Source organism: Sciurus vulgaris, assembly GCF_902686455.1.
Source record: "Sciurus vulgaris genome assembly, chromosome: 16".
Lineage (NCBI taxonomy): Eukaryota > Metazoa > Chordata > Mammalia > Rodentia > Sciuridae > Sciurus > Sciurus vulgaris.
Genome location: NC_136477.1, coordinates 36,091,617 through 36,104,435, shown reverse-complemented (window position 1 = coordinate 36,104,435; position 12,819 = coordinate 36,091,617).

Here is a 12,819-nt window from a genome sequence, read left to right as displayed (position 1 = left end):
CACAAAGTTGCATATTCAAGAAAAAACTTGATTATTTAAAGCATAAAAAAGTATTATACTCAGTTCACGTATTCACATATTTCTTTGTTACACAGAAAATTAAAAATGTATTAATTAGCACTAGTTTATCAGTGAATATGCTGTCAATGGTTTGTCCCACTGTTGACTGTGGGGACGGCTTAGGTGTACACCGACATCCATTGTCCCCACTTCAGCTTGTCCCCTTTTCTTTACTGAAATCACCTTAGTCAAGGTCTATAACATCTTTTTCTAATTTTTACTTCTCAATAACATTGACACCACTCTATACTCTTTCCCTTTTGAAGCATTACTTTCTCTTGGTTTCCTTGCTGTGGCATGCTCCTGATTTGCCTCTACATCTCTCCTTGAGAGATCTTATTCCCACCTCTGGATTCAGTTACAGGGGAATATGTTATTATGTATATGTTCTTATGCATCATGATGTCTGCCAAGTTTACACCTATAGTTCAAATCTCACTTTTCACTTTTAGTTCCACACATAGGCATGAATGTATGCACACACACATGCATACACACAAGCATGCATGCGTACTACTCTGTCCCCCAAGCCTGCTTCTTCACTGTATTTCCTTCTCTTAGTGACTACGGAGCTATTCACTGTTACCCAAGTAGAAACCTGAGAATCACCTTTCTATCTTCTCTCTCATACCCCACCACATCCAATCTCTCATCTTATCCTATTTATTCCATCCCAAATATTTCTTGGATTCATCTCTCTCCATCACCCCATTTCTCCACCCAAGCTGGGCAACCACTATCTTGCCCCATGTATTGCAACACATTCTTCTTGCCTGTAGTCCGTTCCCCTCTGTCCAGTGTCGTACTGTATTCAAAGTGATTTTTCTAACAACAATATTAAAGGTTTTTGCTCACAAGCTCTCTGTAGAAATTTGGAAAAAGTACATAAATCCTCACATGTATTTTTAGGTTGACATAAAATTATTTTAAATAATTAGTTTAAATAATTACCAAGAACAAAATAACTAGATGATGTAAACACTGATACAGAAAAAATAAAAAATATACATTTGGAAACATTCAAAAGGACAGCTGTGTCCTCTCTTGAATACATCCAAGTGAATCTAAATAAGAATATTTCGTACCTGCCATTGTCCTCTTAAAAATGCATAAACAAGTTCTTCTCTAGCAGTTAGTAATTTTATAGTTTTTATTTCCCTTGAACTTAACCCACAAATTTTATTCTGAGGGAATAAATTTTAGTCTATTATTAATTATCCTATCACACTGCAGTAAAATCATGTGTAGCTGAAGTTTGTTTGTTTTTTGAACCTTAAGCTCAAAGTTAAATAATATCTTACAGATTGATTCACTGTTACATATATCATTATAACTGATAAAAACAATATAAGTATACTCTACATCTAGAAGTATACTTATTAAATAACCATAAGTAAAACTTAAGAAGCTATATCCTTATGTCTTTTTTGAAGAGTCTATGTGCCTGTAGATAAATAGCACTATTTCTAGAATAAGCATTCAGAATAAATTCTATGCCTATATTTGATCTTATAATTTTTGAGAAATCTTGATACCATAAATAACCATGTGGGTCAAAAACGTTTATTATAGCAATGACAATCATTTCTTTAAACTCTTTTCAAGTAATGCACAAACATTCACAAGATATAGTATTAAAATTGTTTTAATAAGTTATCAGTTGGCAACTTGATTATAATCTCCTTCAATTTTATGAAAAATGATTGGACACCACTTACTTTTTGAAAGTAGTTTTTCCCATTCATTAGAATTATTTATTTGGTCAGTGTCCAATAAGTATATTTTAAAAAGTTTTAGCAAAACTTATATGACAATTAATTTTATCCTTTCACTTAGAGGCACCTTATTTATGGATCTAAACTTAGTTTAAGGCAGGTTATCTATTTATTCATCTATGTGTATATGAAATTCCATATGTTAGGATATTTCCTGTCATCTGTTTAACAAAAGACCTTTATAATTTGTGCCAAAGTTCAGTTTTCTGGGTCATTTCATGATGCCTTAAAAGGCAGAGATATCAACATAAACATAGGCTCTTTAGAACTATTATATATAGATAGTATAATAATGTCATTTCTTGGTAAAAACAAATTCAGAATTAATTCAATAAATCCACACCTGGAACAGTAGAAAATTAATCATAATAAACTGATGCGAAATTTAAGTTCAAAGCATTTGCAAAAAATTAATAGCAAGAAGAGATGGCATTGCTACATACTAGGGATTGCTATTCATTGCATTATTTAGAGTAGAACCGACAACATATTTCCTTTACGTTATCATTGTAGCAAATACTTGAGAGTGACAAATATATATAAAAATGCTGATGAGTGACAAAGAGCAGGAGAAAAGTAATTAGTTTCTATGTGCTTACAGTATTAAGTAATTTCTAGGTAAGGTAATGAAATTGTTTCTCCACAATGTAAATGAAAACATAAAACATAAACTTATCTTTGGTATATGTTCTTTTCGCTAAAGTTGTAAAATCTCTTGAAAATAAGTTATTTTCTACATTTTCCTCCTTGATTATCAGGTAAATGCAGTTAAAGAACAGATGAGTGAGAATTCACTCATTGGTGTTAGAGAAGCTCTTTCTTCTTACCAAGGAAGATTAAAAAAAAAAAAAAAAAAAAGATGTCCAGTTAGCATTTTATTGGAGATTCTTATTTTCTAACACACTTTTTACAGTTTGGAATATTCCATTTTTAAAATAGATACAGCAGGGAACTCTTTCGTTGTTGCCTGGACAAACTAAGGTGCCAAACTCATCAATGTTTTTGACCAAAATGTTCTTTATTTTCAGGAGGACTGCATTATTTAATAAAGGATCAGGAATGAAAGGGACAAAAATTCCTAAGTAAAAATTATCATTACTCCATCATCTCCACTCTACAACTTAACTTATTCTAAATCATTCTAACACTCTATTTTTGAGACCTGAATAAACATTTTTTTTAAACAAGGGAAAATCCTACAAAGTTTATTGTGCCTTGAGAAAAGGAGTCTTCACCAATACTGGTACTTTGAACTGTCCATGTACTTTGTGCCCCTGATAACCCCACCAAAGCAAGATTCTGAATGGGGGAATGGTATGACTCTTTTATTTATTTATTTTTTTAATAAAGTAAAAGCCAGACAGTAATGATAGGAAAAGAGGGAAGAGAAAACTATCTGATGGCTTTTCCCATAAGCATGTGCTTTCTCAAGAAGAAAGAATACAGAAGGAAGTTGAGGAGCTTAAAACTATTTAAAACTGTTTATGCTTGTGACCCTTCTTTCAGTCACCTTTTTTCATCATTGTGACCAAAAATCTTATGAGAACAATGTAGAGACTCACAATTTCAAAGGTTGAATCCATGGTCGGAGGACTCCATAGCTCTAGGCCTGAGGTGAGGCACAACATCAAGAGAAAAGGGTCTAGTGGAGGAAAGCATCTCAGGACATGGCAAACAGGAAGCTGAGTCTGCTCATGAGGGACAAAACATATACTCCAAAGATTTCCCCAATAACCTACTTCCCCTTTCCATACTCTACTTGCCTACAGTTATTACCCAGTTAATCCATATCAGTGGATTAATTTGCTGATTAGGTCACAGCTCTCATAATCTAATCATTTCACTTCTGAAAATTCTTACATTGTTTCACACATGAGCTTTGGGGGAATACTGCATGTCCAAACTATAACAAACCTTGAGCCTCAGTACATGAGCTTACCCAGTTTGAACTCTTGTTCTAAACATAATTTCATGTCATTTCACAGATTAACCTTGTAAGTGTCCTTTTTTTATGTTCTAGGATCAAGTCTAATCCCATGCACATTACCTGTAAGGTCAAGAAGTTCCATCAACCCTGCCTGTATCTAAACTTCACCTATGATGCTTGCACTTAAGCATCAGCCAGATTAAACTTTCTCAGGGTTTTCAAATCCATAGGACTTCCTTTCCTTCCTCTGCATGTTTTCCTCAATCTGGAACATTTTTCCTTTCCTGTTTGTTTTAGCCCGAATTTTTTCTATTGATCACACATTTCCAATGTCAGTTTCTTTTAAAAGACTTTGACACCACTTACCACCCCAACCAGGGCTGGATGAGGTACCCCTCCTAGGCACTCTGTGCTATTATTTCTACCTGTTTCCGTAAGGTTCCACCCACTTGTCATCTTTATTAAATAAAATCTTACTTATAGACATAGCCATCTTGAGGGTCACTAACACTACTAACACTATTCACCATTGAATCATCAACACACATATCAATGCCTAGAATATCAGAGTTCAATAGTGAGATGGATATGAGAGAATTTATACATTCAAATCAATCTTTCTTTTTTCTTTCTTTCCTTCTCTATTATTTGAATATGAATTCTTAGTGAGCTCATCAAAGCAATGAGAAAATTAGATGAATCTTTATTCATTCTGCTTATTATTTAGTTTTCTGATAAAAAGTTTGGTGTTGGAAAAGGGAAGTTGGAACTTTAAAATTACTGTGGATTTTTTGAAAATTAGGTTTCATTATTCGAACTCAAAAAAGTAACTACTGTTATCCTGTGTGTAAAAAATTTGACTATATTTGCTATGGAAATTCTATCTTGGAATTTACTGATGGTTTTCATTGATATATTACATTAATGTGTTTCTGTGTTAAAAAAAAACACCGAAAACACCGCATGATCAATAAATTAATAAATTCATTTTTTTAGTATATGTCAGTCATATTCTAAAAATATGACAGTCAAACATGGTGGTGCATGCCTGTAATCCCAGTGATTTAGGAGGCTGAGGTAGGTGGTTCAAAGGCAGCCTCAGCAGTTTAGTAAGGCCCTAAGCAACTTAGCCAGATCCTGTCTCAAAATAAAAAATAAAAAGGACTGGGTTGTGGCTCAATGGTTAAGTGCTCCTGTGTTCAACCCCTGGTACCAAAAATATAAAAACAGTGGAGAATAAAAAAAAAATGCCAAAACTTATTAAAAAGGAGAATAACAACAGATGTGCCAGGGACTTGGAATGAGTGAATTCATGAAGTTTAGCAATTAAAATATTGTGAGTTTCCCGGCAGCTAGTAAATAATGGGAAGTTCATTGAATAAACTCATTCTGTGTCCAATAGAAAAAAATCTACAGACTTTTTCTTTCCTAGACAGATTCTATGCTGTGGTCTTGGCATTTTTCCTCTCTAAAACTCATGTTGAAATTAAATCCCTCAAAATTATATGTTAGTGGCATTTGGAGGTGGGGCCTTTGAGAGGTAATCAGAATTAGATAAGGTTATGAGGACGGGTCCTTGTAATTGTATTAGTAGCTTTATCAACAAGGATATCTGAGTTAGTGACTTTAAAATGTCTTGCCACATAATGTCCTCTGTCATGCCATGACTCGGCAAGAAATGCCTCACCAGATGCTAAGCAGATACCGGCACCAGGCTCCGGTCTTTCCAACCTCCAGAACCATGATCTGAATAAACCTTTCCTCTTTATAAACTACCCGATTTGTGGTACTCAGAAATAGCAACAGAAAATGTACTACATCACTCTTTAAGGCATGGGCAAAATTTAACATATACTACACAAATCTCAATATGTTTTATACTTTCTGAGTCACAGTCACACATGAATTTATGGAATTTCAAGTGAACTGGAAGATTTTGATAAGCCAAAAATGTCATAGCTCAGGTTTGTTTCCCCATTCTGATAGAAGACAAGAACTCTTTACTATTTAAAATGGAGACTCTTGGAATAAGAGATCAGGAAATCAAAATTAGAAAACATTTTGGCACTAGAGAATAACACTTATTAGGCCATATATCAGCTGTTCTTCTGGTTTGTTACCAGTATTTGAAATTAGAAATTGTAAGGAATTTCATCTAGTTAAGATAACAATGAGCTCCTTATGTAAATGAGAAATACCATAAACTCCAAGAGTAAGTAATTTTTCTCTAAGTCAACTTATTTGGCCTAAATGAAGCTAAAACTTTTAATTTGAAACTTGACATAATGTCTCAGCTATCATCACTTCCATCTGGCTCATCAGAAGTTGACAGTTTTTCTTTGTTGTTTTTAACCCATGTATCTCATGGGGGATATAGACTATCATTTATACTTGAAGCCAACTTGCAAGGTAAAAATAATCTACATATTCAAGAAGGTGTATTTCACCCTGAAAGTAAATAGGGTATGCAATCTTTCATGGCAAATAATTTCTATAATTGGAATACATCCAGTATAATTAATGGAGTTAGGTTATTTATCTTTTCTGAAAACCAGCTTATGTTGCCCTCTTAATGGTAAGTTAAAAGAGGCTGTCATTAACAATATTTCACAGATGGGTTGTGATTGGAAGTTTTTAATTTATTTCTTTTCCTACCCAGACTGTTTTTCCACTTTGTGATTTCAAAGTAAAATAATAAATAGTTTGAAGTAGAAATATAGTAGATGATGTCCTATCCTTATCTCTTGAAAGCCCCAAGTGAAAGAATGGATGGAAGAATAAATTGAAGAATGGTTGAATAATAAATCAAGGCCAGTAGAAAAGAGTTGACTGGTGGGTTCTAGAGAAAAGGGAAGGAAAGGAGGGAGGTTCCACCAGGGCCTTCCTCCAGATTACAGTAACAGGCTGAGCAGGCCTTTAGTTTAATAGTTGTAATAAGTTTCAAAAGTCAGGAATCAGTGAGCCAAATCAGATCAAGCTACGTTGTTGCGTTATTCTGGTAGGAATGCACAAACACAGAGAGTTAGAGAGAACCTAGTCTGAACCTCCAGAAGTCAATGCCAACCAGAGAAGGCTGCAGGGTACCAGACAAGAGTTTGGTCAGCACAGCCTGGACAGAGGTCAGTTACATAGACATTCTGAGTGTGTGGGATACTTGTAAAGTAGTAGCTGAAAGGAGTTCAAGAATGTTCCTGGATAGGGTCTTTGATCAGATCCTAATAGAGTGAAAGGAACTTTATAAGATTTCAGGGTGATTAAATACCCCATTAATGATTTAAATCTTTTTATAAGTGATTAAATTAACTTTATACACAAATGTTATGTGCACCAAGCAGCTATTCTTGCCAGATACTGTGTGGATCATCAGAAGTACAAAAGTGAGACCTGGCTGCTGTTATGACTAAACCCCACTGTCTAGTTAAGGAGAAAGATTTGAAAACAGTTGAAGTAAAGCATGAATGTAAAACAAAGATATGAAGATGGTGTATGGAGTCATTATTAAAATTTCCTGGTGGGGGCAGGGGCTGTGGCTCAGCGGTGGAGCATTCGCCTAGCACATGTGAGGCACTGGGTTCGATCCTCAGTACCACATAAAAGTAAATAAAATAAAGGTATTGTGTCCATCTACAACGAAAAATAATTTTTTAAAAAAAGAAAGAAATGGGTGTGCCCATTTAAAAAAAATTTCCTGAGAGAGTAAGAGAAGGCTGCAAAAAGAAGGAAGTTTTATTTTTAGAATATTTATCTCAGTATTAATTTTAATAGAAATAGTGGAAAATACCTAAGAACTGTGAAATAAATTGTGGTATCAATAAACAGCTTTGATGAAGACTTTGATGCTTTCTGATTATTTATTATTTCTAATAAATAATATTCATGAATGAAAGGAATTATTCATAGATATATTCAATATAAGTATCATATGTGATTGTGTTTCAAGCAAAATCAAGGAAACAATTATTTTCCTTCTAATTTCTGCTTTCAAGTGTACAGGCATCAATGTCTTTATTTGACAAAGTTTTGATGAGTACCCTCTACATCTCAGGTATTGGAGGAGATCTGGGTGAGCTGTTTTGGCCCTTGTGGGTCATAGTTCACTTGCAACCATATAATATGGGACTAAATTATGATGCAAAATGATGTCCAGAGAATCTGACAGTCACACCCGGAGTAGCATGATCAATATGTCTTCACAGAACCAATGCCTGGAATGAGTATTGGGAGCTGGAGTTTTAAGCTAAGGGATTTCCAGCCAGATAGGACAAAAACAAAGAAGAGTAGATCACAACAGACAAAGAACAGGTAAACAGTAGTCTGCAGTAATTCTGAAGACTCTTTCTTGTGCCTGAATTCTCATTTTTTCTCATGCAGTTTAATTACTAGCATGAACTTATCTGCTGGGTGATGAAGGGAATATTACAAGTCTTTGTACTAATTGGGACAATATCTTTGTGTAGCAAGGAGTAGGAATCAACAAGAACCAGCTTAGAAAAGGGTGGGAGGGACAATGAACAAGTTATCTTTTAGCTTAAGTTGTGTTCAATTGTGTTTTAGAATCTAATCCTAGGGAATCAGGAGTGAGGAAGAGGAAGAGGGAAATAGGAAAGGAAGGAAAGAAAATGAATGGATGTATTATTGAGTTTCCCACTATACAGATGACAGGTGCTGGTTACTATGAGATCTTCCGAAGCATCTTATAAAATGTATCTCAAAACTGTCCGTCCAGGGCATTAAAAGTGGGACCACATAGCCATTGTGTCCTTGTCATTTCATCAGGGTGGCCTCACAGGCCTTAACTTTCCCTGTACTTATGCTATGTACATGCATTTCTGCTGAGAGGGTTCCTGCAGGTATTTCAATCAATAGTGGTGGAGAAGCAAGTGGGAAGTTCTAGGTTGAAGTAAGGGGCTATCAGATTGCACCAATGCATCTATTTTATATAGTAAAACTTTGCGAACTAGGAGTTCATTTGTCTTTCTCTGGTTGAATACCTAATCATTCTTAAGACTTACCTCAAAGGAACATTTATATGAAAGTCTTTTGAAAGTTATTTCTTCTTCCTTAGGTCTCCCACATCATCTTCTATAGAGTTGTATTGCAACTTTTTTGGTCATACATTTGTCTCTCTCTGTCCAGAGAGCAGGGGCTTCATCTCTTTTATCTTTTTATCCCCAGGACTCAGTATAGTGTATGGAGTATAAGAAGTTCTTGGATTCAAGGGAGAAGTGGATGTTGAATGCAGGATGTTTGTCCCCTTTCAGATTAAGAGTGCAAAGATATTGAGTGTAAAGTTTTCACTGACTTTATTTCCTCCGCATAAGAAAAAGTTCCCTGAGAGGCTTTCAGGGCAGCTGGTCATTTAAATAGAACATCACTGATATTTCAGACTTGGTACAACAAAAGCTCTACTGCTTCTGTTTGTCATATTTTTCAGCTCCTGTGAAAAATTCTATAAAGGGTCATAGCATCTGCACAAAACCACAACAAGAGAAATTCAAAATAAGTCATGTTGTAATATTATCATTAGTTTTATCATTATTCTGTACTTTTTTTTAGGAATAAAAAGTCTCTGACCACAGAGAAAATCTGTGGTCTGTCTCAAAGGAGGCCACCCAGAAAACAATACACAGTAAAGAGAAAAGATAAAATATAGAAAGCTTTCCAGAGGTGAGAGGTGATTTTTTTTTCACACTTTTTTTTCTCACCTGATAAGTGATAGGGCATACTGCTAAATCTCCTCTGTTCATTTGAAGGATGTTTCACATAAAACTGATTTAAACATATAATTATCTAGATTTCAGTCCTGAAGGCAGGCAAGCTCTGAATTATTAAATGTTTTAAAAGTTACTTATAGTACAAAAATAGTTCAAATGAACAATTTTCCAAAACTGAAAATAGAAGATTAAAGGATAATTGTCCCAGGAACCATAGCTATAATTTAGTGAATGGCCTACTGAGTGACAGACACCATTATCAGTGTTTGTAATAGGTCATTGTTAAGCTTAAAATCATCTTCAGGGGTGGGTTTTATTTTTACAGATGAGGAAATTGAGTATCAGGAGGATAGGTGATATATATCAAATGTCACATTAGAAGTAGTGGAATTGACATATAGATATACCACAACACAAATGAATCTCACAGCTATGGGGTTAAGCCAAAGAAGGCAGAACTGAAGGTTATACACTATATGATTACATTAGGATAAAGTTCAAAAACAGGCAAACCTAAACAATGCTTATAAAAGTCAGGAAAGTAATTACTTTCTGTGGAGTTGGATTTTACTGGGAGGTTATATCCAGGAATCTTCTGGACTACTAGAAATTTTATTTTGACATGGGTAATAGTGCAAAAGTATACATAAGGTAGGGCCTGTGCTTGTAATCCAGCTAGTTTGAGGTTGAAGTAGGAGGACTTAATTCAAGGCTAGCCTGGAAAACTTAGATCCTGTCTCTAAATAAGAAATAAAAACATATGTCGATGTAGATTAGTAGTGGGGCAACCCTGGTTCAATTCCCTTATCTCTCTCTCTCACACACACACACACACACACACAAAAGCCAGGTGTGTTGGAGGACACCTATAATCTCTGTGATTCAGGAGGCTGAGGCAGGAAGATTCAAGTTTGAGACCAGCCTCAGTAATTTAGTGAAATCCTGTCTCAAAAATAGAAAGGACTGGAGACAGCTCAGGGGTAAAGTACCTCTGGGTTCTATCCTTCCTTCTACACACAAAAGGGTTGTTTGTGTTAGTCATCTTTTTATCATTGTGGCCAAAATACTGACAAGAACGATTTAGAGGAGGAAAAATTTTTTTTGGCTCAAAGTTTCAGCGATTCAGTCCATGGTTAGTAGACTCCTTTGTTCTAGGCCTGAGGTGATGCACAGCATCATGGCAGAAGAATGCTATGGAGGAAAGCTGCTCAGCTCATGGCAGCTGGGATGCAAAGAGGGAGGGAGAGATAGTCAGACAGACAGACAAAAACAGAGAGACAAACAGGGCAGCTAAGGACATGATATAATCCCCAAGGGCATGCCCTGCCCCCATGATCTACTTTTTCCAGCCATGCCTCACCTGCCTACAGTTACCTATTTCTGGTATACAGCAGGATATTTTGATATATATATGTATATATGTATATGTATACTTACATACATTGTGGGATATATTAATCAATTAGCATATACATTATGGCATGATATTTATCTTTTCCATGACGAGAACACTTAAAATCTAAACCTAGCAAATTTCAAATATATAATATATAGTTACTGACCAAAGATATCATGGTGTATAATAGGTCTTTTGAACTTATTCCTTTTGTCTAACTGAAATTTTGTGTCCTTGGACCAATATTTCTTCAATCCCCCACTTCAACTTCTAACTCCTAGTAACCATCATTTTTCTGTTTCTATGAGTAAACATTCATTTTTTTGCAGTGTGAATATAAATAAGATCATTCAGTATTTGTCTTTCTATGCCTGGATTATATCACTTAGCATGTCCTCCAGGTTTATTCATGGATAAATAATCCGTTATAGCAGTGTGTCCTTCTTTTTTATGGTTGAACAGTGTTGTATTTCCAGATATGCTACATTTTAAATATCCATTCACCTATCCATGGGCACTTAGGTTGATTCTGTATCTTGGCTATTGTGGATAATACTGCATGAACATGAACATGCAGATACCTCTTCTACATTTTAATTTCACATCTTTTGGCTGTATACCCAGCAGTAGGATTGCTGGATCACATGATAGTTCTATTTTTTTTTTTTTTGAGGAATCTCCTTACAGTTTTCCATAATGGCTATACTAATTTGCTATCCCTCTAACTATATACAAAAACTCCCCTTTCTCCACATCCTCACCAATACTTATCTTTCATTTTTTGGATAATAGCCATTCTAACAGATATGAGGTGATATTTCATTGTGGTTTTTATTTGTATTACCCTGATTATTAGTAAGATTTTTTTCCCATATACTTTATGGTCATTTGTATATCTTCTTTTTTTCCATCAGGAAAACAGGGTCAAAGTATGTTGCTTTGGGGAGATGACTGGGTTAGTCAGTTTTCCATTGCGGTAACCAAAATACCCAATGAGGACAATTTGCAGGAGGTAAAGTTAATTTTGACTCACATTTTCAGAGGTTTAGTCCATGTTTGGCTGACTCCATTGCTCTGGGTCCAAGTTGAGGTTGAACATCATGGTGGAAAGGTATGTTGGAAGAACACTTCTTGGAAGGAGAGAGAGAGAGAAAGTGAGAGATGTGTGGAGGGAAGGGGCCACGGGAAAATGCCCCTTGTCAGGGCATGTGCCCAGTCCCCCAGTATCCGCACCTGTGCTTACTTTGGGGGCACATCTCATATCCAAGCCATAACAATGCCAAAGTTAGATAGGTTAGCAGGCCTATTGCCAAGTGATTTGGGATTCAAGGAAGAGTTTTAGTCCTTATCAAGAACTAAAGAGTTTTACGGACTGAATTTTGTCCTCCTAAACCCCTAGTACCCCTAGTCTTAACCCCTAGTACCTCAGAATGTGACCGCATTTGAAGGTAGGATCTTTAAATGGTCATTTTAAATTAGAAAAAGTCATTGTGGTAGCCATAAAAGTGGACCCTTTTGATTGGTGTCCTCACAAGAAGAGATTAGGATATGCAGACACACACAGAGAGAAGATAATGTGAAGACAAGGGAGAATACAACTTTTGATAAGCCACTAAGAAAGACCTCAGAAAAAACCAACCCTGCTGACACCTCAACTTTAGATTTCTAGTCTTTAATCATGAGAAAATAAATTCCCATTGTTTAAGGTATCCAGACAGTAGCACTTTGTTATGGCACACCTAGCAAATTATACAACTTTCTCTAAAACAAGGGTCAAACCTGGGTCTCAGTTCATTCAAATTAGAGAGGGCCCAGGCCATGGGGACCAAGTGTTAAGTCATATAGCTCAGAAAGCAGGCAGAACCACCAGGAATACTTGGTTAATGATCTTCTAGCCAAAAAAAACAAAAAAACAAAACAAAACAAAAAAACAGATCCACTGTAGGG